We start from the raw sequence: 27,604 nt of genomic DNA on the forward strand, positions 1-27,604 counted from the left end.
AAAATATCATATCAGAAGTGTCGCCATCCCATGGTTGCTTCCGCATCTTTGATCATCACCAGATTATGGTAGAAGACCCATTTCCTGCACATTTCAGCATCCCAGCCTCAAGGGATCCTCTTCCAGAGAATCTTTTTCAACCGCAACTGGAAGGCACCTGCCGTCATTGGTGTCCGTAGGCTGTCGCTAGAACTCTCCTTCCCCCATCCTGTGAAGTATCATGAAGAGGCCTCCATCGGGGAATCTTGTTTTTCTTCCTTGTTATGGGTGCTTCTTGAATCTGGACCTGACCAGAAGAATCCTTTCACCTGCAGCTCCTGGTCATCTTTCACCGGAACCAACGGTAGGATATCCAGCCTCTGGCTCCCTCCACCCCCAGTCAACTGTTAGAACAGTTTTTCTGAAGTCCAACTAAGGCCCTAGTAAAAACTATTCAACTGAAAAACTCCACTCTTAGTATAAGGTTGTACCACCTGATTATATGGTAGTGTAGACAGAACAGCCAGGCTTATTTTAGGAGTGGAGACAGGGCTGTAGGAAGGTACTAAGAACGTGTAGTATACTAAGGGTTCAACAGAAACGCTGACAACCAGAAGTATTATAAAAAATAAAGGTTTATTATGAACACAAGTTACACCAAGATACATGTTGGGGGGGGGCTAAGTACTTGGTGATAGGATAATTAACATATTATAAAAGCACAACACAGTGCTTGAAGAGGTATTGTACGTTTTGACCGCATCCAAAAGTTTGCATGGACAAAAAGTCCTAAAAATGCTACCACCAAACGTACGAACACCAAAAGTTCGAACCTTTGATGGTAGCATTATAGGTAAGTATCAAAATTTAAAAAAAAGACTGCGGGGTTGTCCCCCGCAACACCCCGCTCACTATACTGTGTGGTATAGTGAGCAAGGGTTGCGGGGGACACCCCTGCAGCTCCCGAAATAATATATTTTTTTTAATTAAAAAAAGGACCCTGCGGCACCGGTTCCCGATCATGGAAGTGAAAGGGAACTGGCGCCGCAGGGACAGAGCATCTGAAAAGGTAAGTATGGTTTGGGTATGTTGGAGGTGTAGGTTGGGGTGTGTTAAGGGTGTGGGTCTGCGGGGGTTTCAATGCGTGTTCGCATGGGAAATGTGCGCACCGTTTGTGGTTTGCACATTTCTCATGCAAACTTTTCCGTCGCGGGAATTTCAGCCGCGGATGGATCAAGTAGATCCCTTGAAGATACACAGTCCAAAGCATGAACCTTGTTCAGAAAACAAACACTATGTCTAGGCAAGTCGGACCTTATGAAACCCATTTAGTATAGGACACACCTATTCATGAGGAGTAAAACCATAAGTTACTTTCAGTAATACAAGGGTAGTAGACCCTAGCAGTTGTGCAGTGAACCTCAGTTAAGGAATCCAAGTTAGGTAGTAAACCAACCAGCAGGTATACCTTTCTGAATAGTGGAACACTTCAAGGAACAGTAGGAAGCTATAACCACATTCAGGATAATGCACAGTTCTACTAGGTGAGTAAAACCTTTTGGTGTAATATACAATTACAGTTGCTTTTCAGCTCAGTGGAACACAGACTAAGGTAAGCAAGAACTCTTTATACTAATGTATGATTGCACCAGGCAGACTAAGGTCAGCTACACCTACAGAACACTTTTTAAGAATGGCACACAGCTATTCTAGGCAGGTCAAACCTAATGTTGTAATATACTATTACAGTTGGTTTTCAGGTCAGTGGGACACAGACTAAGGTAAGCAATAACGTTCTAATTTATTTTAGGATGGCCCAAGGCAAACCAAGGTAAGTAAAACCCATGTACTTTTTTTAAGAAGCTATCAGCAACTTAAAGGTAGCTAAGACTGTTTTAGCATCTGTATAAAACAGACCAGGGAAAGCAAAACCCAATGTTACACTTTAAGAATGACTCAATGTTATTCCATGTAGGTTAAAAACCAAGGCAGACTTAGTTTAGACAGGCTATACTGAACGTCGGGGGAAGCAAGACCCAGTTGGTGAATTTACACACTAATATTACACACTAATATTCTTGAAGAAATAGTTAAGTGAAGCCAACATCATCAATTTTGGGAAGAGGCACAACCAATTCACAGGGGAGTAAAATAACCTTATATATACTTTTCAGAATGGCACAACACGCATTCAAGGTAAGTACGAATTATTGTGACGGCTCACTCTCCGAGTTAGTTACCAACCAACTCATTTACAACTAAGTACCCTTTTAAACATGTGTTCTCTTTTCTAGGCAACAGGCCCAATCCTTAGAAAGTCTTTCCCTTATTCTTGGAGCATGGGTGTTCTCAGTGGCAGAAGGGGGGTCACTAGGTCTCTAGTATCCAACAGACAGTTCAGGAAGGCACCAAAGTAGCTAAAGTCAGAGTTCCTAAGGATGACTGTTCAAACAGGTAAGTATTACACTTGGAGAGGTTGAAAGGTTCCAGGGACACCTTAGGAGGATTCCAGCAGTGGACCTGGGTGAACTGTATGAGAGGACTCCCAATCGCAAGAAACACCCCACAGCTACACAGGAATCACAAAGGCTTAAGGTAGGTAAATACCCCAGCCAACACAGTACCTCAGCACGGAAGAAGAGTTGCAGCAGGGGAGACTTCAGGATCTGCAGCCAAAAACCCAGTAAATGGATTCCTTTGTCATGAAGAGGGAAGACAGGACTTTGGAAGGGATTTTGCAGCAAGGATCAACGGGGAAGGCTCCAGGCAAGAGTTTATTTTCAGCTGGATGCGGCTCTGTGGTTTTGGTGCCCTTTTCAGGAGCCAGAAGAAGACTGAATATTGCTGATTGGATTTGCGTCGCTAATCTGGTCCAGCACTCTGGTGAAGGGACTTAAAGGACTGGAATTGCCTTCCTCAGGGTCCAGCAGGATGTCACTAAAGTTTCTGCTCGATTCAATGGCTCGAGGTCCCATGGGATTAGGGTATTGCAGCCTGCAAGGTCGCAGCACAACGTGCGATGGGTCAAAATGCAAGTCTTATTGAGTCTAGTGAATCTCACAAGGCTCTGGGTCGTCGTTTGAGTGCCCAGGTCGCTTGGAAGGAAGGGTAACGGCAGGCTCCGGTTACACGGCAGGCTCTCCGGTCGCTGGAAATCGTCTCAGCCGTGTTTTCTTCATTTTCCCCTTGGGATTTGGTTCCAGTGGTTGACTACTTCTTCAGCTTCCATGATCAGACTTTGATGCAGGAACCCAGCCAATCAGACATGCAACATTCAAACTTTCAGGACAGCCAGCCTTCCAGTGTGGGCTGGATTATCACAGGCAGGCTGGAAGACAAAGGGCTGCAGAGTTTTGGACACCTCCTTTGCTTCCTGCCTTCACAGACACTGGCGCCTTGTCGGCGTCAAGAAGGGACATGAAGCGCGTACATGGCAAATAAAGACCGGGCCATTTTGGTAAAATGGGTGCCTTTACCACAGATGTGAATTTGTAAAAAGGTTCACTGCCACCAGCCATTTAAGGTAAGATTGTACCTGTAACAGAATTGTCTCACTGCTAGTGAGAAAAGGGGATACGTTGTATCTCCCCAGCACTCCACATAAGGTAGGGTGTGCTGGTTTCACCTAACAAAATGTAGAAGGGATAGAAATATCCTTTCTAACCTTGGGAACTGTAGTTCACACAATGTTAGCCAGAGAAAGTAAAAAGGGAGCCCCACAGGGCAACCCTGTAACAATAAAAAGGTATATACCAAAAGTTGGCAAAGAGGATAAAATTAAAAGGACACTATGGAGAGTCTTAAAAATGACACCCATAAAAATAGTGAAAGGATCTGTGAGTGTGGAAAAAGGTTCTCAATCACTGAGGTATAGGGAAAAATAATCTACCAGTCCATCAAAAAGTTATGGGGTTCTCACAAGTGAGGTAGAGTTGGCTCTAAAGTTAAAATGTTACCTACCGTCGACCCATCAAGTCACCTGAGAAAATCAGGGTATGGGCGGAGGGCTAATTTGTCTCCCCATGTCTTCTATAGGATAACAACTGGAACCTGTCCCTTTGTAGCTTTCCATTCCACAGCCTTTTGGTCATCGAAACCTGGGTAGTACCTCCTGAAAGATAAGAACACAATTTACTAACCTAGTAACCTTGTTGAATATATTCATTTGAATCCATCACCAACACAAGTAACTTAGAAGCTACAGATGGTTAAAGTGTTGTGGCTCCTGTGACTGTTAAGCACAAGGTCCCATTCTTCTTCAGGATTGGACTGCTGAAGTTAGGGATATTCACTTGTTACTCGGTTCCATCTTTACTGCATTCATCTACTTAGCTCTTGTAGTGCTTAAGTCATTTGAATGCATTTGAAGAACCTATAATCATTGTATATATGTTTATTGCTGAGTATTGCGCGATATCACCTCCTAGTTGAAGGCCTTGAATAAATATTTGTATACATTCCTGTCTAAATAGAATTATTGTGTGCTTTACTGTGTAGACGCATTGTGTACTCGCACTCTCCTGAGAATTTCCTTGACTGCTCTCCACGTTTACCTTGATTGGGTTTTGGCTAACCACTCAGAGTTCCCTGTTCACTATAACTAGGTTGGCCTCCTGAAATCTCTCCACCAGGCCATCTTAACAAGTCTCCATTAAAGCTGATTAGCGCAGGGAGGGAGATTTATCATTTTTGAATTTGTTTTTAAAATCTAATTTATTAATAATGTGATACAGTTTATGTATAAACTTTACACATATTTATAAAAAAAAAGGTAACATAACTTTTGGCAAATTTAACAAACACATAATACACCAATTCTCCAGCATTGGATCTTTCATGGATTCACATGCTTAGAATATTTTCCGTCGTTAGGCCGGAGGCCGGGAACCCTCAGTCTCTTCTTCTTTGGAAAACTTTGACACTTTAGTGTCCTATTGACATCCTTTTGGGACGCTTATGCACCACCCAATAGGACGTAGGGCATAAATAGACCCGCCCCCGCAGTTTCTCCTCAGATTTCAACTGTCTCCAAAGTATCGGGATCACCTTGTGCTTTTTACACTTTTGTGGGTTGTAGTAATTTCTTTCCCAATGTCGGAGAAAGCGTTGTTTCGCCTGTGTGCTACGTGCGGAATGAAAAAGGTTTATGAAGGGGACGGGCACATGGACTGCCTCTATTGCCTCTACCCTCATCACTCCGCGGATACCTGTGATATCTCCAAAGGTTTCTCGCAGAAACGTTGAAGGACCGTAATCGGCGTCTGATATCGTGGCTGAGCGAAGGGGCCTACCCTCATCTGAGGTAGGATCGGTGCACAGTCTAGCATCGGAGAGGCCTTCCCCCACAGTTCCTCGCTAGTAGGTGTCGGATGAGCCTCCGGCAAAGAAGCCACAGCCTACAGAAAAGAGTCGTCCCTCTTCGGGGAAACATTTGATGAAAGGGGCTCCTTCATCGTCAAAACATGGTCAATCTGACCACTCCCGAAAGCCAGAAAAATCTTCGTCTTCTACTTCTTCGAAAAAGGACAAAAAGGACTCTTCGAGACGCCCCTCCTCAGGAGACCATCATAGGTCTTCCTCGAGTAGAGAATCTTCGAAGCACCTGTCCAGAGACTCGAAAAAGGCGGGATCGCTTGACAAGTCTGCGCCACAACTGCCCGTGCCTTCAACGGGAGTCCCGTCGTCGACAGCTTCACTGCCGGGTGCACTATTGGTCTCTACAGTGGTGTCGTTGGCCCCAGTGGTGGCAATCGCAAGGTACTGGATATGCCCTGTGAGGGTGAACAATTGTTTGGGGAAAAAATAGATGAAGCCCTCAAAGGCATGAAAGAGGACTCCGATACGGCAAGGTCACTGGGAGCTTTACAAAGCGGGCGAGCGTTTTGGCCCTTTCGTCCCTTCCGTGGAGCTTCAGGGAACACTCGATTTACTGCATCCAGAGACCGGAACTACAATCGGTCTGGATACAGACGAGCTGTTCAGGCTACACGAAGAAGCCGTGATTTTCCAACATCCAGAAGGAGAGGAGGACAGCCTTCTTCCACCAAGAGTAAGCAAACGAAATCGCACCGATGACAGTCTTCCAGATGTCGTGGGAGGCAGAGTGGCCCTACACATCGACGAATGGGAGAGAATTACATCAGACTGTTGGGTATTCGACACGGTCAGGCTGGGCCACTCTCTAAACTTCAAGGACCCACAAACCTGCCCGTTCCTCCCGTGTATTCTGAGCAACCTCATCTTCACATTTTACAGCAGAAGGTTGTACTTATGCTGCAGAAAGGGGCTATAGAATTGGTTCCAGAGGCCGAGAGAGGTCAGGGGGTTTACTCCCGTTACTTCGTGGTCAAAAAACCCAATGGCAAGTGGCGACCCATTCTGGACCTTCGGGCCCTGAACAAGACTCTGCAACGCCTGAAGTTCAAGATGTTTACACTTCAGGAAGTCATCCGGTCGGTGCAGCCAGGAGAATTTCTGGCGTCGTTGGATTTGCAAGACATGTATTTTCACATACCTATGCGTCGACGACACAGAAAATTCCTAAGGTTTGTGATGGGTCAGAATCATTACCAATTCCAAGTGCTCCTGTTCAGTCTAAAATCGTCTCCCAGGACGTTTACGAAATGTTTAGCTCCGGTGGCGGCGTGGCACCGACGAGAAGGTCATCGCATCTATCCTTACCTGGACGACTGGCTGATACGAGGCTTGTCTCCGGCGGTGACGCAGGCAAGTCTTAATGTTACCATGCAGCTGTTGCAACGGTTGGGCTTTGCGGTCAACTTCGAAAAATCATTTCTGTCTCCCTCCAGGAGCTTGGTGTTTTTAGGTGCGGAATTCCAGACTGTCAGGTCTGGTGAAGCCTTCTGTCGAGAGAATTCAGAAACTCAAGCAAAAAGCAGCAGAGTGGATAATCGGAACGAAAGTATCGGTCAGGAACTACATGTCGCTGCTGGTAGCTATGGCGTCATGTATTCCTTTGGTGAAGGACTGTCGTCTCTTCATGAGACCATTGCAGGAATTTCTGGCAAACCGGTGGGCTCAAAGTCACGGATTATGGTCCGACAAGGTGGTGATCAACAGCGACTTGCAGGAAGCGCTTCGGTGGTGGCACCTCTCGGACAATCTGACGCGAGGAATGCCATTACTGGACCTGGAATTTCAAGCTACAATTGTGACGGATGCCTCTCAAACAGTGTGTGGAGCTCATCTGGGGTCCTTCCAAGTTCATGGTCGGTGGTCTCCAGTCAAATCGAGTCTTCATATCAATGTGCTGGAACTGAGAGCGGTTCATTGGGCTCTAAAATCGTTTTTGCCACGCATACGAGGCTCGGTCGTGAGGGTGTTGACAGACAATACAACCACGATGTTCTACCTCAGGAAGCAGGGGGGCACGCATTCCAGAATGCTCGACAGAGAGAGGCTCAGGAACTATGGCATTGGGCCCTCAAACAAGACATCAATGTTGTGGCGTTTCATCTACCAGGGGTGATGAATGTAAAGGCAGACTCTCTCAGCAGGGAAATTAACCTGCTCCACGAGTGGCAACTGAAGGATCAGCAGGTGTCGAGCATTTTCAAAAAATGGGGTCGTCCTTCACTGGATCTCTTCGCCACCCGAGAGAACAAAAAGTGCAAGCAGTTTGCCAGCAGATGGTCTGAGCCAAATTCGCTGGGCGATGCGTTCTCGTTCCCGTGAACGGGCAGGTTCGCGTACACATTACCTCCTTTTCCACTCATTTGGCGGACCCTCCAGTGGATTCAGAAATACCCATGCGTGTGATTCTGGTGGCCCGTTACTGGGCCAGGCAGCCGTGGTTCTCGGACCTACTCCATCTATCCGTAGTAGAACCAGTGCGGTTTCAAGTGACGCCCGACCTTCTGTTTCAAGACAAGGGGGCAGTTTGGCACCACGACCCGGGCTCTCTCAGCCTGATGGCTTGGTTCCTGACTTCTCTGAGTTTGGATTACTAAACATTCCTGGGGACTGTCGCCGCATTTTAGAGGCGGCTAGAGCTCCGTCCACGAATGTCTCCTATGCATGCAAATGGAAAAGGTTTTGTGTGTGGTGTAAGGATCAGCCTGGGATAGACCCTTTAAGCATTTCATCGGAGCAAATTCTGCCCTACTTACTACACTTGGCAAAGAAAGGTTTGGCATTCTCCTCCATAAAGGTTCACCTGGCTGCCATTTCTAGATTCACTCGGAAGAGGCCCGCTGCCCCGCTGCCCCGCTGTTCAGTGATCGTCTCGTTAAACATTTTCTAAGAGGATTGTTTGGGACTTTTCCTCCGGCTAAGAAGTTCCCTCCTGGCTGGAGTCTCAATCTGGTGCTGTCGGCTCTGATGAAAGCCCCGTTTGAACCTATGTCGTCGACGCCCCTGAATTTTTTGTCATGGAAAATGGCGTTTTTAGTGAATATCGGAGTTGCAAGCTCTAGTGATTGATCCTCTGTACTTACGTTTCTTCAAAGACAAGGTGGTGTTAGCTACTAACCCGCACTTTATTCCAAAGGTCCCAACTACATTTCATAAACTCTCTTCTATTGTGCTAGCATCATTCTTCGCTTCGGATTCCTCATCGGCAGAAAAGGCGCTGCATACGCTGGACGTTAAAAGAGCATTGAAATTTTATCTAAGACATACTCAGGAATTCAGGCGGTCAAGACAACTGTTTGTGGCTCCAAACAAGGCCTATCACGCTGGGTCTCATCGGCCATTTCTGTCTGTCACTCTAAGGCGGGAAAGCCTTTGGAGAGGCGCCCGAAGGCGCACTAAACGAGGTCCACCGCGTCATCAGCGGCATTATGTCGGGGATTCCGCTGGTGGACATCTGTCAAGCGGCCTCCTGGTCGGTGCTGCATACATTTCTCCAGCATGGGGTCTGGCATGGATTCACATGCTCATGAATATTCCCCGTCGTCAGGCTGGGAATCCTCGGTAAAGAAAAAATCAGTATCAGTTTCGTTTCTGATCTGTCTTTCGTAGTAGTAACCAATCACTGATCTCTGCGTCATACTGACCACAGCCAATGACTGCCCTCTACCTAAGCCCCGCCTCTGGCAGCCATCTTCAGATTTTTACCGCACGTTCAAGTGTTGGGAGTCCTCGTGCTTAGCTCTCGAGCTTTTACTGCGTGTTTCGGGCTTTTTCAGGTGAACTTTCACATTTTTTCGGTTAATCGAGCCTCAAGCTCCACCTTTTCTACTCCCGTTAACGGCTACCCGTTGCAGGATTTTCCAACGCCCCTCAAGGGTGAAGATTTCGTCGAATCAACTTCTTGGAGGATTCCAGAAGATTCGCGGCCTTCTTCGAGATGGCCCAGGATGCGAGTTCGTCACCCGGACCCAAGCTGTTTCGCAGCTGCCCTGGATGCGGGCTGCAGAATGTGTTTGAGGAAGACGAACATTTGCGATGCCTCTACTGACTTCATCGGGACAAGACTCATGTAGAGAAGGACTGCCAGTTCTGCAAGGACTTGTCGGAGCGGACCATGAGGGACCGTCGATCCCGTCTCGCAAGCTGGTTGGAGAAGGGCTCGACGGGTGAGAAGGAGAAAGGGTCCGAGCGGGCTTCTAAGTCCTGTGCGGCGCCCCGGCGACGGGGGCCCAACACCAGGCCAAGCGCCGCGAGTCCGCTGGCTCTGGGAGCGCCGAAAGGTCGGGCTCTTCGGTCGCCAGGCAGAGCGCACCTTCCCCGGCACCGTCAACCACGAGCCAACGCTCCGGTTCGGGGAAGAGGAAGTCCGAGACCCCGGGTAAGCTTCGGCGAGGGAAAGAAGTTGGACGCCATGGGGCGGCGGGTCATTTCGGCGGCGGCGACGACTATCAGCGGCCAACGCCCTGGCGATCGTGGCCCGTTACGACAGGGAGCTCTGGTTTAAGCTGGCCCCCATATTGGACTTCCTGCCGGACGACAAGAGGTCCGAGGCTCTGGAAATGCTGCAAGAGGGCGAGGTGGCATCGGACCATGCCATAACGGTGGCAACCGATATTGCCGATACTGGGTTCCGCCAGCTGGGCAACGGTGTTTGCCTACGACGACGGGGTTGGCTCCGGGCGACCGACTTCCATCAGGACGTCCAGACCAGGGTGTTGGACATGCCGTTCGACGGCAGCAACTTGTTCGGGAAGGCGGTGGACGAATCCCTCCAGGCCATAAAAACGGACACGGAGATGGCCCGCGCCCTAGGAGCCCTTCAGCAATGACGGCCCTTTCGGAGCTCCGGAGGCAGACAGGGTGCCTCCAAGGGATCCAGCGGTGGCTCGTCGTCCTACCGCTAGGCGGCACGCTCCTCGTCTCAGGAGGCCTACAGGGGTCACGGCGAGCAGGGAGCGCCTCGCCGCCGTCGGCAAGGTGGCCAGGGCGGCAAGGCCACCACCTCCAAGCAGGACTGAACCGGCCGTGGTCTCGGGCCCCCACTGAAGCACCCCAGTGGGAGGCCGGCTGATGAACTTCGTCGGTGTGTGGAAGTCCATCTCCACCGACCGTTGGGTGCTGGATACCCTGGCAAGAGGACACTCTATCGGATTCCTGAAGAAGTGCCCTCACGTTCCACCTGTGGCCAGAAAGGAAAATCACGTCCCGCAACTGCTGTTGGAAGTACGGGCGATGCTCAGGAAAGGCGCCATCGAGCTTGTCCCGAAGAGGCTCCGGGGCTCCGGGGTATACTCAAGGTACTTCCTCGTCAGGAAGAAGACGGGCGGCTGGCGCCCCATCCTGGACCTTTGTCGTTTGAACAAATACATCGGATCACAAAGGTTCAGGATGGTCACCCTCCAGCACGTACTGGGACAGCTGGAGGAAGGCGACTTTCTATCGTCATTGGACCTGGAGGATGCATACTTCCACGTTCCCATCCTCAAAAGTCACCGAAAGTTCCTCAGGTTCGTCGTCCAGGGACGCCACTACCAATTCAGAGCACTGCCGTTCGGATTGAAGTCGGCCCCCAGGGTCTTTACCAAGTGCCTAGCACCAGTGGCGGCGCGGCTGCGCCTGCAGGGGATTCACGTCTACCCCTACCTGGACGACTGGCTCATCCGCTCAAGGACGAGGGAACTCGCCGTCGAACACACTGCGAGGACCTTCCAGCTACTCACAGACCTGGGATTCGCCATAAACTACCCAAAGTCCCATCTGGTGCTGTCGCAGGTGGCCCTGTTTCTGGGAGCAAAGCTCGATACAGTGAGGCGCCTGGCGGCCCCGTCGGAAGTACGGACGAAGGCCATTCTAGGCAAAGTGCAACACCTGCTTGCCACGGACGTGGCCAGGGTGAGGTCCATCAAGTCCCTCCTGGGGATGATGTCCTCTTGCATCTACCTGGTGCGCCTCTGCAGACTACGGATGCGCCCTCTTCAAGAATTTCTCGACGCCCGTTGGATGCAGGCGACGTGCACCTTCGAAGACAGGGTCCCCGTCAATGAGGTGTTCCGGCGGGCTATTCAGTGGTGGGGCGTTCGAGCGCACCTCACGGCGGGCAAGGACTTTCAGACGCCGGCGTACCAGGAGACGGTGACGGCGGACGCCTCCCTGGAAGGTTGGGGCGCCCACACCGGAGATCTCAACGCAAGAGGCCTCTGGCTCCCGGAGGAGAGGCTCCTGCACATCAACGACCTGGAACTCCGAGCCGTGTTCTGGGCTCTCAAATCGTTCCTCCCGTCGCTCAAGGGCAAGGTGGTGCGGATCTTCACGGACAACACCATGACAATGTTTTACATACGGAAGCAGGGAGGCACCAGATCCCCAGCCCTATCCAAGGAGGCACAGGATCCCTGGCACTGGGGGGCGGTCGCCCAGGGGATGTTCCTGGTTCCCTTCCACCTGGCAGGAGAAAGCAACACCATCGCCGACTCGCTCAGGAGGGAGCTGCGCGCGTGTCACGAGTGGGAACTGTGCCAGGATCAGGTGGATCAACTCTTCCGACGATGAGGCAAACCCCAAATCGACCTGTTCGCAACGGCGACGAACTTGAAGTGCAAGAGGTTCGCCAGCAGGTTTCCCCAGCCGAGAAGCATGGACGATGCGTTCTCGTTCCCCTGGGACGGCCTATACCTGTATGCGTTCCCTCCGTTGCCGCTGCTGCTTCGACTCATCAGCCAGCTCAAGAGGTCCCGGTGCAGGATGATCCTCGTCGCACCGGCGTGGCCGAGGCAGATCTGGTTCCCGGACCTTCTGGACTTGTCAACGTCCCCTCCCATCAAGCTGTCGGCGGACGCGGACCTTCCCTCCAGAGAAGGAGGCGCCATCTTCCACCACGACCCGGCGTCGCTGAACCTGCAGGCTTGGCTCCTGCAGCTCTAGAGTTTGGAGGCTACGATATACCGGCTGATTGCAGAGAGGTTCTTGCAAAGGCCAGGGCGTCCTCGACTCTCAAATGCTACGGTCATAAGTGGAAGAGGTTCTCTATCTGGTGCCGAGCACAGAAGATCAACCCCCTATGGATTACGGCCCCTCAAGTGCTGCCGTACCTGCTATCGCTGGCAAAGGCTGGGCTAGCCCATGCCTCCATTAAGATTCATCTGGCGGCGATCTCCAGATATACCAGAACCACGGGACGGACGTCCCTGTGGTCCCATCGGCTGGTGAAAGAGTTTATGAAAGGACTGTTCCGGTCGTTCCCGCCGGTGAAGGCCCCGGCCCCCGGCGTGGGAACTTAACGTGGTGCTGACCAGGCTCATGGGGCCCCCATTCGAGCCGATGCACTCCGCACCGATGAAGTTTGTGTCGTGGAAGACTGCGTTCCTGGTGGCCATTACCTCCGCACGACGTGTGGGAGAGATCCAGGCCCTATCCTGCAAGGCACCGTACTTGACTTTCCATGCCTCGAGGGTGGTGCTTAGGACGCACCCCTCCTTCATGCCCAAGGTGCCGTCGGACTTCCACCTCAACGAACCCTTGGTGTTGCCTGTTTTCTTCCCGTCGCCTTCGTCGCCTTCGTCGCCGGCCGAAAGGACTTTGCACTCGCTGGATGTGGCTAGAGCGCTGAAGTTTTACGTGGACCGCACAAAGTGTTTTCGGAAGACGTCACAACTTTTTGTGAACTTTGGACCTGTCAATCAGGGGAAGGCTCTCTCAAAGGCCTCCATTTCCAGATGGCTCTCCGGCTGTATCATGTACTGTCATCGGTTGGCAAACCGACCGCTGCCTGGCCGTCCGAGAGCCCATTCCACCAGAGCGATCGCAGCTACCCCGGCATTCCTATCTGGTGTGCCCTTGCTGGACATCTGCAGGGCTGCTACGTGGAGGTCGACGCACACCTTCACGAAATTCTACTGCGTCGATCGGGGTTCCAGGGAAGAGTCCAGGGTCGGCCAAGCAGTGCTGCGCAATCTGTTCGTCTAAAGTGAGCCTGGTGAGGAGGTAAGAATTGCTTAATGTTGAGTTTGATGTAATGCTTAATGTTGAGCCTTTGCCACCTCCCGTGGTTGTGCATGTGTGTACTGCTATGTATTCTTTATTCATGAGCATGTGAATCCATGCCAGACCCCATGCTGGAGAAGGAACAAGTTACTTACCTGTAACTGTTGTTCTCCAGCATGGGTCTGGCATGGATTCACATGCGAACCCTCCCGCCTACCCCTCTGCGGCTCTTCACTTGGTCATACTGCCACTTCACGTGTTACCAAATCTGAAGATGGCTGCCAGAGGCGGGGCTTAGGTAGAGGGCAGTCATTGGCTGTGGTCAGTATGATGCAGAGATCAGTGATTGGTTACTACTACGAAAGACAGATCAGAAACGAAACTGATGCTGATTTTTTCTTTACCGAGGATTCCCAGCCTGACGAAGGGGAATATTCATGAGCATGTGAATCCATGCCAGACCCATGCTGGAGAACAACAGTTACAGGTAAGTAACTTGTTCCTTACTCTACATTATTGGCTGGAGCAGCAGCATGGTGCAGATGTACAGATGGGACGTAAGGTAAGCCCCCACAGCGGGGGTACCTGTTTCAATGTTACCATGGCTAATGTTGTCTTGCTGATTAGTATGTTTTGCGTTCCTAATGTATTGGTTTGCATTACACGCCGCCATGTATGATGAATACTGCTATGTAATCTATTCTAAGCATGTGAATCCATGAAAGATCCAATGCTGGAGAAGGGAGTAGTTTCTTACATGTAACTCAATTTCTCCAGCGTTGGTATCTTTCATGGATTCACATGCGCCTGCCGGCCTCAGCTGGATGCAAACTTAGTTGGTGCCTCTACTTTGGAGGTTAAAATCTGAGGCGAAGCCGCGGGGGCGGGTCTATTTATGCCCTACGTCCTATTGGGTGGTGCGTTAGTGTCCTATCGACTTTCTTTTAGGACGCTTAAGTGTCGAAGTTTTCCAAAGGAAAATGCTTTTAAAAAAGACTGAGGGTTCCCGGCCTGATGACGGGGAATATTCTAAGCTTGTGAATCCATGAAAGATACCAATGCTGGAGAAATGGAGTTACAGGTAAGAAACTACTCCCTTAGTTATCACATATTTCTCAAAAATAAAATAAAATATTTAGTGGGTATGTCATTGATGATAAAATACTAATTTGCTTTGTAAAGTTACTCGGCAGCTTAAATAGACAGTAATAATAATAAATGGTGATCAATGATAACGAGGAAAGTAACCATCTAAAGAATGATATAACAATAGAATAAAAATAAAGTAGAGAATAATGATAATAGGATTTTATGGAAGAGAGCAAATAAAGCTAAGAAAATGTCACTATGAGCAAATACTATTATCTTAGATAAAAGATCTCCAACAATGTTTCAATCCTGAGCCATATGCTATACATTGCCTTGTGTACTTTAGATTGTGCGAATTAACACGATATTAAAACATAAGTTCCTCGACAGATTCCAGGTCATGGACAAGGTTACCATAGTACAAGTGATTTATCATTTTTATGCTTCTTCCGCTCTCCTAGTGAAACCCCCAGCACTTTTTGCTGGACTTCTGGATCTTTTTCTTTCTATCCTGAATGAGTGGATACTTTTTCCACTCATTCATTCTCATCTGCTCTGACTTTTGGAACTCTGTTCTCTGTGTTTTACCTGTACTATGGAGTCCATTTTCAGCCATATCTCTTTTATGGCATCTGTATTTTACTTTTGCAGCACACAGTTTCTTATGGGCAGTGTTGCTGGGAACCCTTCTCCTTTGAGATTCTTTCTAGCTACAGTTCTTAAGGATAGAGGGATACTTTGTATCCCTCCTAAAACTGTGTGTCTGTGTCCCGACCGACCCTTGGATGTCCCAGTCTAGGCTTTAGTGTGTCTGGGCAGGCAGGAAGTAGGGAGGAGTTATTCATTCCTGTGCCCTTTGTCTGCCTGAATGGAGCCAGTGCCAACTGGGGGGGCTGGCCGTCCTGACAGCCACCCACCCCTTTCTGTATAGTGCTTAGAGAGATTGCAGAGGAATGTGTGCTGAAATTGAATAAAAGGTGAGGTTCCTGAGGTGAAAGGCAAGTCATCCTCTGGAAACTGAAGTAACTGAGGACTGAGGAAGAAGCCGACCAAAGACGCCTGGAGACCCTTTGCAACACTGTGAAGCGACCACTGCTGTCCTGTCCCAGTTTTTTATGTGACAGAGGAGCTCCGAAGAGGACGACTCCTTCCCTTTGGCTGGTGCAATCTCCTGAGGTGCTGTGCCTCTTGTTAGGTAAGATTTTCATAGCAATGATACATCTTCCTGACCTTTCTCAACCCCATAACATTTTCTGGACTGGTAGATTGGTTTCCCTATATCTCAGAGAGGTGGAACCTTTTTCCACAGTCTTTTACTCTTTTTATGGTTGTCATGTTTAAGACTGTACATAGTGCCTTTTTTAATGTTATCCTCTTTGGCAACTTTTGGCACATTTAGAATTGTGCCTAATAGCCTCCCTGTGTAAAGTTGAACTTAGAAGTGTGCCTAATAGCGTGCCCTAGTTGAACTGACTAGTGTCCCCAATATCCTCTCTGTGTAAAGCTGAATTTAGAAGTGTGCCTAATATCCTCTCTGTGTAAAGTTGATTTTAGAATTGTGCCCTGATTGAACTGACTAGTGTCCCTAATAACCTCTCTGCAAAGTTGATTTAGAATTGTGCCTAATAGCCTCTCTGTGCATAGTTTAATTTAGAAGTGTACTTAATAGCGTGCCTTGGTTGAATTTAGAAGTGTGCCTAAATATCCCCTTTGTGTAAAGCCAAATTTAGAACTGTGCCTAATTTCCTCTCTGTGTAAAGTTGAATTTAGAAGTGTACTTAACAGCCTCTCTGTGCAAGGCTTGAATCTAGAAGTGCGCCTAAATATCCCCTCTATACAAAGTTGAATTTGGAAGTGTGCCTAGTAGCCTCTCTGTACAAAGTTGAATTTGGAAGTGTGCTTAGTAGCCTCTCTGTACAAAGTTAAAGTTAGAAGTGTGCCTAATAGTGTGCCCTGGTGAATTTAGGATTTTGCCTAATATCCTCTCTGTGTAAAGTTGAATTTAGAAGTGTGCCTAATATCCTCTGTGTAAAGCTGAATTTAGAAGTGTGCCTAATAGCGTGCCCTGGTTGAACTGACTAGTGTCCCTAATAACTTCGCAGTGCAAAGTTGATTTTAGAATTGTGCCTAATAGCCTATCTGTGTAAAGTTGAACTTAGAAGTGTGCTTAATAGTGTGCCCTAGTAGAACTTGATAGTGTCCCTAATAGTCTCTCTATGCATAGTGTAATTTAGAAGTGTGCCCTGGTTGAATTTAAAAGTGTACCTAATATCTTCTCTGTGTAAAGCTGAATTTAGAACTGTGCCTAATAGCGTGCCCTAGTTGAACTGACTAGTGTCCCTAATAGTCTCTCTGTGCATAGTGTAAATTAGAAGTGTGCCTAATAGTGTGCCCTGGTCGAATTTTGAACTGTGCCTAATTTCCTCTCTGTGTAAAGTTGAATTTAGAAGTGTGCCTAACAGCCTCTCTGTATGTTAGGGAGAATTCTCTGTTAAGGCTAATTTCCCAAACCTAGTGAGTCCCCCAGCAGCTTTGCTGGATTTTTGGGGTTTATTTTTTTCTCCTGTTAAGAGTGAGACTCTTTTTCTCCCACTCTTAGACATAATTTGAGATATCCTTTGACTTTGTAATGTGTTTTATGGGCTATGGGGGTCTTTTACTTCATAGGGTTTCATGTGGTTTTTGGTAAGTGTGTTACACAGCACCCTCAGTGCAGTAACACAGGGGTGTCATAGTGACCCCCAAACATAGACTCCATACCCTGGGACTGACTACTGTCTCCCAGGGCATGTAAAGTCACCAGTGACTTTACTAGTCTTAAATTGGGAACAGAACCAGTACAAACCATCATATTGTGGAAGTACTGGTAGGGGTAATTGGATTGCCCCTGGGTCTGTTTTTCGAGGGGGCACTGTGCAGTCCCCCCTCGTTGAGTTTCTGGCTGGTGGCAGTGGTTACCACGCGAAATATTCCACCAGAATATTTTCTATGGGATTTTCCCATTCATTTTAAACGCACCACTTTTTGGTGCAATGTTAAAGATACCGCTGGGTTATTTAATATTTATTCCCCGGTTGGGTCTTTTTGTCAGAACTCGGTTTTAAAATGGCGTTTGTGTTCGCCTCTGTAACTCCAATCCAAGTCGAGCCCTTTGTTCCATTTTTTGGCAGGCTTCTACACAGAAGCCTCCAAAAGTGGTGCCACTCTGTCTGGGTCTACAGGATGTGTGTGAGGGGGGTTTAGGCACCCTGGACTGAGTTGCCTCGGCAACTCAAGTCGCACTCTTGTGTGATTGGCACAGTGGTGAGCCGTTCGGCTCACCACTTAGCATGTTTGAGTGACAGCTAGGACTGATGAATGGGGGTTTGCTGCATAAAAGCAGGGCTTTGGGAACTGGAACTTCAGACGTCGCCACAGGACCTAAAGAATCCAAGGAGGGAGAAGCTGAGCCGACCTGCAACAACGACACCACCAGTGGAGCCCTGCTGAACCGTCTCACCACTTTTCCCGACGACAGAGAAGATCTTCATCCGAAGAGTCTTCTTCCTTTGACTAGTGGGGATAACCAGTTTGCCCGTCTTTTCGCCTTCCCGGATCATTTCCTGGCCGCTTTGCCTGTGCTAAGCACCCCGGCAACCGGGATACCACGATTTACCACTACCGCGAATAAAAGGGTAGTACCTTTTAACCGGAGAACTCCGCGGCTGGTTTCTTCCATGGCAGTGCAATGACCTTCAGCTTTCCTCCACGTCGAGATCTTCTCTTCCTCTGGACGACGCCGCGACTTGCACCCGCTGCCAGGAACAACCGCTCCCTCTGGAGGATCCTCTCCGTCTTAAAGGTACTGTGCCTGCCTAGCCTCCCTTGCAACGGTCTGTACAGGGTGACTATTAAATCCTCGACTTACTACCTGAGCTGACCCTAGGCTGGCTAACTGAACTTTTCTAAGCTGAACTAATTCTTTTGTGAACTCCCTGCAAGACTTTTTCAAACCTCTTACACTGTGATCTTGGGCGCATTGGTGCTCTGCTCTCTCTAAGAGGGAGCCTGGCCTCTGAACTTTTTGCTCACAAGTAGACTTTGACTTTCCTGCCTTGCTGGGTGCTTCTAAAGTATTAGTGTTGTGTGCTTTTCTAATTTCTGCCTAATTTTTTGATAACTTATTGGAGTGCCATCTTCAGTTAAGCGCTCACCTCTGTCTGAAAATAAGTGGTGTTAACTAAGACTTGTCTAATAAGGAATAAGGGATGTATATATATTAATAGTGACTGTGTTTTGAACTGGCTTACAATAATAGTGCTGGAGTGTTTCTATAAGTGTGTCTTTAAATAAATAATTATATACTTTGATACCAAAGCTCTGGTCAGTGTTTGCTTGTGCTACTGTATTTTGGTACCTATCTTGTATACTCTATATAATGTCTAACTCTTCTTGAGAGAAGTTTGGCTGCTCAGCCACAGCTACCAGGTAAATCTGGGTGGTACAGACTGCTACCAATTGGGTTTACTGCCAGCACCTGTAGTCTTAAGCCTTTTGCAGTGGTCCCTAAGGGAACTGCACAGGTTTCTGCCTAACACTGTACAGGGCTTGAATCTAGAAGTGTGCCTAATAGCGTGCCCTAGTTGAACTGACTAGTATTCCCTAATAGCCTCTCGGTGCATAGTTTAATTTAGAAGTGTGCCCAATTGCGTGCCCTGGTGAATTTAGAATTGTTCCTAATATCCTCTCTGTGCAGAATTTGAAGTTAAATTCAGCCCTGGCTGAATTTAGAAGGGCGCCCAATAGTCCACCCTGGTTGAACTTAGAACAGTGCCTAATTTCCGCTCTGTGTAAAGTTGAATTTAGAAGTGTGCCTAATATCATCTCTGTGTAAAGTTGAATTTAGAAGTGTGTCTAATATCCTCTCTGTGTAAAGATGAATTTAGAATTGTGCCTAATATCCTCTCTGTAAAATCGAATTTAGAATTGTACCGAATAGCGTGCCCCGGTTGAACTGACTAGTGTCCCTAATAACCTCGCAGTGCAAAGTTGATTTTAGAATTGTGCCTAATTTCCGCTCTGTGTAAAGTTGAATTTAAAAGTGTACCTAATACCCTCTCTGTGCAAAACCTGAAGTAAATATCCCTTCTGTGCAAAGTTTAATTTAGAAGTATGCCTAATATCATCTCTGTGTAATATACAATTTAGAAATGTGTCTAATAATCTAATATCCCCGCTGTGCAAATTGAAACTAGAAGTGTGCCTAAATATCCCCTGTGTTCAAGTTGAATTTAGAAGTTTCCCTAATATCCTCTCTGTGCAAACCTAAATTTAGAAGTAGATCTAATAGCGCACCTTGCCCGAATTAAGAAGTGTACCTAATAACGTGCCCTAGTTGAATTCAGAAGTGTCCCTAATACCCTCTCTGTGCAAACTGAACTTGGAAGTGTACCTAATATCCTCTCTGTGTACATAACATCAATCTCTTTGCAAAAGTGTGCCCATTAGCATTGAGTTATTAGTTAAATATAGAAGCATCCCTAATATCCGGTACAAAACTCAAATTTAGAAGTGTGCCTAACAGCGCCCCTTGCTTGAATCTAGAAGTGTGCCTAATAGTGTGCCCAGATTGAATTTAGAACTACAATTAGAAAGTCCTCCTAAATTGCACATAAAAGTCCACCTAAAAGCATACCTGTGGCGTTGCTACAGTCAATTTCTCCCTAATAGCTTACCTGTATTCCAGCTTGCTAGAAGAAAGTCTACCTACGTTATAAATGCCATATCACACCCAACAGCGTAACTGTGCTGTAGTTGCAATTAAATAGGCCGCCTTACAGCATATCCTAAGGTGTACCTACACTTCAAAACGGCCTAATATCTGCAGCCTAGTTAAAATTAGTACACTAAAACCTAGAATAAGTGAATAATTTCACCCTGCTTAGTGGAACCCAGAAACCAAGACTAATCTCACCTAGTGATATAGCCGAACTTATAAAGTCCAACAAAGTGTAAGTTGCAACTGAAACTACACCTAATAGCACGTACTAACCATGAGTGCACCCAATCCACCAGGGTCGGCCGGAAACGACCACCGTGGACCGCCTCCACTCTCCTGTCAGCCTTGCCTCCCGTCCCCCCCCTTCCCAAATCATCCCACCCTCCTTCACATCCCCTACCCATCCCCTTTCCAAACACCAAGCCAGAGGGGCACGATGGCGAGCCAACCACCCTAAGACCATTGCTCCCCCGAACCCCATCACCAGCCAGCCTACGTTGATCATGCCTGCTCCCCTCACTATCATACTGGACACACCCTGCCCTGCAATCATGCACCCCCCCGCTTTTCCCACTAACCCCCACTATAATCCCCCACTGACCACAATCCTTCCCCTCCCTAAAAACCGCACGCCTAGCGCTAGCAAGAACAGAAGCCTCATCCCTCACCCCCTTTGATCCTCCTACCCTCTCGCACACACCAATCGCAACAAAGACACTAAAGAGGAAATGTACCTCCTCCCCCTCAATCTCTCAGCACTCATCGCCTCCCCTGTCTCGACCCACCACCTCATTCCCCCAATCACCACCATCCCCACCTGCTTCACCCTTCCTGAAACCCCTCTCCCTCGATTTCTCACCGACCACAACCGAAACTCCTAACCTCCAACATCCCACCTTCAAATCCTCCGTCCCAAACCCAACCACCCTAACTCGCGCATCCATCCACTCCCACCGTAAACCCGCCAACTTTTCTGCTCGCCGACTTTTCCCATCGACCCCACCCCTCTCCCTCTCCAGTTTCCACCCTCCCCCTAACCCTCTCCGCTGCAGCTCCGACACCAACCAAAGTGAATTGCATCCTATCTAATGCCCGATCCGTAGCAAAAAACAGACACAGCATCTTTGACCTCCTCGCCTCTGACAAACCAGACCTGGTTTTCATCACCGAAACTTGGTTTTCTGACAACTTCGACCCAATCGCCAATGAAGCCTTCCCCCCTGACTACTCCCTCATCCCACTGAACCGTCCCTCTAGAGGAGGGGTAATAGCATTCGTCTTCAAGTCTCACTTCCACGCCTCAATCATCGACAATCAACCCTCCATTCCTTCCTGCGAATCACTTCTCGTTAAACTATCCCTCTCCCGGTCGCTCTCACACAGCTTCCTAATAATCTACAGACCCCCTGGCTACGATAGACAATTCTCAAACAACCTCTGCGACTCTATTGCCACCCTCCAGCTAAACCATCCCAACCTCACCCTTCTTGGAGATTTCAACATATGGCTCGACATCCCCACCAACCCTATGACACACACTCTGGTTGACGGTCTAGACGCAATTAATCTCCAACCCCACATAAACCGCCCGACTCATGCCATCTTTAGCTCCCACAACCGGATACATCTAAATCCCCCCCCCACCCCGATCATCTGGTCCGATCACTTCATTATTCCTTTGACCATTCGCTCACCAGACCCGCTTCCCGTACTCGAACCTGAACCACCGTATCTACGCAAATGCTGGAAAAAACTAATAATCGTTCCTGACCTAGCCGACGCACTCCTCCACCTACCTGCCAACTCAATAAACAACTAACCCCCAACACCTTTGACTCATGGCTCAACACCTCACTAATGCGGCTCACACCCTCTTGCAAACCATCAGCCCGCCGTGGCCTGTTCCCTAGATGGTTCACACCTGATTTGAAGACCACTAAACAACTATATAAATTCCTAGAACGCAAATGGCAGAAAGACAAAACCCAAGAGAGCAGAGCCACCTTGGCCCGACACCTTCATCAGTACAATGCCGAAAACCCGGAAAGCAAAAAAAGCCCACTACAACTCCCGAATCCTAAACTGCAAAAACCCCAGCAAAGAACTTCACAAAATCATCACCGAATTCACCAAACCGGCATGCACTACCACCGTCCCGACCCCCTCGCAATCACTGTGCGACTCACTCTCTCTCCACTTTTACGCCATGGCTCTCGAAAGAACAAATGCGCTAACCACCAAACTGGCTCTTAAATCCACTAGGCAACCCTCCCCCACACCGGCCAACCCACCGCCTGCGACCACTGCGCAACCTACGTTCGACACCTTTAGTCCAATATCACCCGAACAATTTTTCAAACTTCTCTCTGCCCGCAACCCTTCCGGCTCTCCGCTAGACCCGTGCCCGGCCACAATCTTCAAAGAAATGTTCGCTTCTACCTGCGCAGGAGAACACGCAAGATCCATCATAAATGACTCCCTTTCCTCGGGTATTTTTCCCGACGCATTCAAAACGGTTCTTGCCAAACCTCTAATAAAAAAACCTTCCCTCGACCCTCTCGAGCCCAAAAACTACCGCCCCATCTCAAACCACAGGTTCCTTGCCAAACTCATTGACCAAACCGCCTACGTTCAACTAAATGCCTTTGTCGAAGCCAACAATCCCCTACACCCCGCACAATCAGGCTTCAGAGCCCGACACGGAACTGAAACCACCCTAACCTCAATCTGGGATGACCTTAAAATCACGGCAGACTCTGCGGGATGCGCCACATTAATCCTTCTCGACCTATCCGCCGCCTTCGACACAATCAATCACTCAATCCTCCTTGACCGCCTCCACTCCCTAGGAATTTGTGGAACCGCTCTCAAATGGATAGCTTTATTCCTCAAAGATAGGTACCAAATAACGCTACTCTCCACCTGTTCCTCCCAAGCCCGACCAGTCGACATGGGAGTTCCACAAGGAGCATGCCTATCTGCCCTTGTGTTCAATCTCTACTTGATCACCCTCCCACCAATAATCTGGTCACACAACATCCTGTGTTACAACTATGCTGATGACACTCAACTAATTCTAAAACTCCTGAACTCAAAACCCAACTGCCGACCAGACCTCGCCTCTTGCCTCCTCGACTTAATGCTCTGGATGACCCAAAGCCACCTCCTGTTAAACCCCTCCAAAACTGAAATCATGGTATGTGGCAACTCCGAACTTCTGCCACACCCACTGCCCTGGCCATCTGCCATGGGCAACTCACCGACTCCCTCTAACTCAGTAAAAAACCTTAGATGCACCCTTGACTGTGACCTAACACTCTTGCGCCAAGTCAACAACGTCTCAAAGTCCTGCCACTACCACCTTAAAACTCTTAGGCGCATCTTTCCATATCTCTCCTTTCCCAACAGACTCCGCGGTCCAATCAATTGTTATATCAAGACTGGACTACGCTAACCCCCTCTACCTCGGAGTCCACGCTTACCAACTGAATAAACTTCAAAGAGCACAGAACGCTGCAGCCAAACTGCTACTAGCGCTCAGCCCGAGAGACCACATCTCCCCAGCCCTTAAAACTCGGCACTGGCTTCCAGTGGCCCGAAGGGTGACTTTCAAAACCTTATGCATTTCTCATCGAGCATTGCATAAAACCAGACCTCAATATCTTCAAGACAAGCTAAAACCCTATCACACTCCACGTACTCCAAGATCAAGCTCAGCCGGCCTCCTAGTCATACCTCAAATAAACTCAGTCAGGTTAGGTGGATCATCATTCTCAGCCTTGGCCCCCACGTCGTGGAACGCACTCTCACCCCACATCCGCCTAACTCAATATCTAATGTTTTTCCGCAAACTACTAAAAACTTGGCTCTTCCCCTAAAACCAACCCATACGCAAACTAACCCAAACTGAATAACGGCATCTCAATGACACCAACCCAACAAACTACTAGATCTTGAATAACAATAAGACAAATAACAATACAACATCAAGATCCATGCGAGAAATCGACAACTAATAAACGCTAATGTAAACTAAAAGGACAAACAGAATAGAACGAGTAAAGTAGATCAAAGCAGTGAAGTGGATAAAAGAAAAAATCGTGCAAAAAACAGTTATGAGGTGTAAATTAATTAAATGGATGTAATGAGTGCAATGGACAAAATGAACAAAATGTGCGAAATGATTATAGAGAAGAGGATGAAAAGATGAATACAAGAGACTGATGAGTACACAGACAGATGACACCGAATGTATGAGTGCATGGCATAAATGGAAAGTACAGAATAGGCGATTCAAGTACATGAGAGTATAGTGCATGAAACAGATAGAGAGCACGGAACGGATCCAGTGCGTATGACCTGAATCGGTAAGGCACGATGAATGAACAAAGTGAATGGAACGGATGAAATCGTTAGTGGATGAAGCACGTGGAAGGGATGAGGGTGTAGAGCGGATCAGGGTGTAGAGCGGATGTGTGTGTAGAGCGGACATGTGTGTAAGTGCGGAGGAGTATGTAGAACGCAGGAGTTCATAGAGAAGATGAATGTGCAGAAGGGATGAGTGTGTAGAGCGGATGAGTGCGTAAATGTCGGAGGAATGTGTAGAACGCAGCAGTGCATAGAGCAGATGAATGTGCAGAACGGATGAGTGTATAGAGCGGAGGAAAGTATAGAGCGGATGAGTGTATAGAGCGAATGAATGTATAGAGCGGATGAATGTATAGAGCGGATGAGTGCATATGAGCGAACTACTTTGTAGAGCAGATGAGTGCCTGGAAAGAACGATTGCGGGGAGCGGATGAGGGCGGGGAGCATGAGGGGTGCGCAGAGCGGAAGAGTGCCCAGAGCAGACGAGTGTGTAAGAACGGACGAGTGTGTAGAACAGACGAGTGTGTAGAACAGACGAGTGCATAAGAGCGAATACATGCGTAAGAACAGGGGGGTGCGTGAGAGCGGGTGAGCGCGTGAGAGCGGGTGAGCGCGTGAGAGCGGACGAAAGCCTAGAGCAGACAAGTGCATAGGACGGGTGAGTGCGTAGAGTGGATGAGTGCGTAGAGCGGATGGAACGGGCGAAGTATGTGGATGGGACGGGTGAAATATGTTAAAGGTACCGGGAAGTACATGGATGGAGTGCATAAAACAACTTAGAAATACACAGAACATATTAAAATGCATGGAACGGATTCAAATGCGTGGAATGGATTGGAGTGTGTAGAACGTATTGGAGCGCTTGGAACGGATTGGAGTGAGTTCCACCAATTGGAGTGCAGGGAGCAGACTGGAGCAACTTAAATGGAATGGTTTGGAGTGCATGGAACGTTTGAAAGAGCATGTAACCCATCATATCACATCACCACGCTTACTCTCTTCTTTACACCACCATTCAACTAGAACACAGAGATACTATGACACCATTCGGTATAACTGTTCTCATACCAACATCTGCCTCATACTCCGCATCACTCTAACTAAACACTGCTGGTTACGCACCCCCCAGCCAGGCGTTCTCCTCAGGCCTAATGCTGCCTCAATCGGTCTGGATAAATCCTGCCAGAACAAACACATACTCTTGATCTCTCAACCACCACACCTACTGCTGAGAAGCAGCTACTACACGAATGCCACACTAGCTGCACACATATCCGGTGCTCAAATGCACCTTTGACTCTCTCTACTGACTCGAACTGCGGTTCCCAAGGGCGTTCAACCTACCAGCGCCTTCAGACCATACCAATGGTACATAAGGCGCTATATAAATGCAAAGTAACATAACATACTGCCTATTGTTGCTGGGTTGCCCTTTGGGCTCCCCCTTTTAACTTTCCCTGGCTAACCTTGTGGGAACTGCAGTTCCCAACGGTAGAAAGGATCTTTGAATCCCTTTTACATTTCACTAGTGAAACCAGCACACCACACCTTATCTGGAGTGCTGGGGAGATGCAATGTATCCCCTTTCTCACTAAAACTGTAACAAGTCTGTTACAGGGACAAGTTTACCTTAAATGGCTGGTGGCAGTGATACCTTTCACTAATTCGGTGCATCTTTATGGCAGGCTGTTGTCACATCTGCGGTAAAGGCACCCAAGGGTGCCCATTTTTCCAAAATGTCCCCGTCTTCTTTTTTCACCATTTTAGCATTTCTTTTCCTTTCCTGTTCCTTGTGACATCCAGGCTGCTTCATAAGACGTTGAGTCCTTTCCAAACTGACTTTTACATAGAGTTAGCCATCAGACCTTTAAAGCTGTAGTTTGCTGAGAAAACGCCTCTAGAATCTTAAGCTCTGCTGCTGTAAGACTTACCAATCGTTTTCCTTCCTAAAAGACTTAATCTTATGTGGTTTTGCTAACTAAATACAATTGCTGTATATCTTTGTGCGCAAGTGCGCGGTCATACTGATAATACGGTAGAACTGTCATTAGTGTCAAACTCTAACAATTGTACCACAAGCAACTACCAACTAAGCATTGGCCTTTGAAAAAAGGGTTTATGTAATCATGTGTGTGTTGGTAAAGTGTATTTTAAGACATTTCTTGTGTTAATATAACTTTATTGGTGTTTTTCGACTACTGTACTAACTGGGTACATTGTACTTACCTATAACTCACATCCTCCTCTTATTATAAGCCTGACTGCTCTGCCACTATACCAAACTTCCATGAGTAGTGCAGACTGATGGTAAGTGTTGGGGACCCATGTACCATTGGGATAGTTTTATGAAGTCTTACCTCAAGTGGGCTTTAAGAAAACTTCGCTAACAGGGTAGACATTGCGGAGCATAGCCCAAGTGGCAGTCTCAATTATAGCAAAGTGATGGACAAGTGTAAATGACAGTGCCATGATGGCAAATTTAATAACAACTTAATGTATATACTCTAGTAGTGGATGGTTTAGTGTGTTACTTGTGATTTTTCATTGCCAAGTGTGTGTCAAGCGCCTAAATACATTTTGTATTAATTCTTTCTAACTTCTATTAAAAGTGTTCTGTGTGTGCTTATCTAAGCTTTCCACCACTCTCACACTCCCCAAGTCTGAAGCCTTGCTGCTCAGTCACGCTACACAAATAGGCTGTTTAGACATTAGTGCCTATACCTGTTTACCAGAAAAGGAGAGGCCTCTCGGTATCTGTCCACTGGGCTGATTCTGTAAATGCATCATAGCAATCACTTACTAAACTGTATTGTAATGTGTCGGGTAACCCATTTTGGTACCACCAAACTGGGGTGTAGATATGTTTGGTTGTGACTTTACTTACAAGTAGTGTGACTGACTTCCAGAGTCTGATAAATGGAATATTTGTGTACTTACATGTGTGGGCCGCAGTTCATTAAAGGACTTTGATCTTAACTGTTTTTCACACTAAGCCAACCTCTTCCAGAGTCTAAGCCTAACTGCCTAGCCAAGTTACCATTAAGTGTTTGGCCATAT

General features: G+C 47.9%; 1 protein-coding gene across 9 annotated transcripts in view; it reads left to right on the top strand.

The window, feature by feature from the left end:
• Positions 1 to 27,604, top strand: part of SUPT20H (SPT20 homolog, SAGA complex component) — a 759,353-nt gene that overhangs the window by 135,582 nt on the left and 596,167 nt on the right. The gene's annotated exons all lie outside the window — the stretch shown is intronic.

This window comes from Ambystoma mexicanum, chromosome 7q, assembly GCF_040938575.1.
Source record: "Ambystoma mexicanum isolate Mex_15411 chromosome 7q, UKY_AmexF1_1, whole genome shotgun sequence".
Lineage (NCBI taxonomy): Eukaryota > Metazoa > Chordata > Amphibia > Caudata > Ambystomatidae > Ambystoma > Ambystoma mexicanum.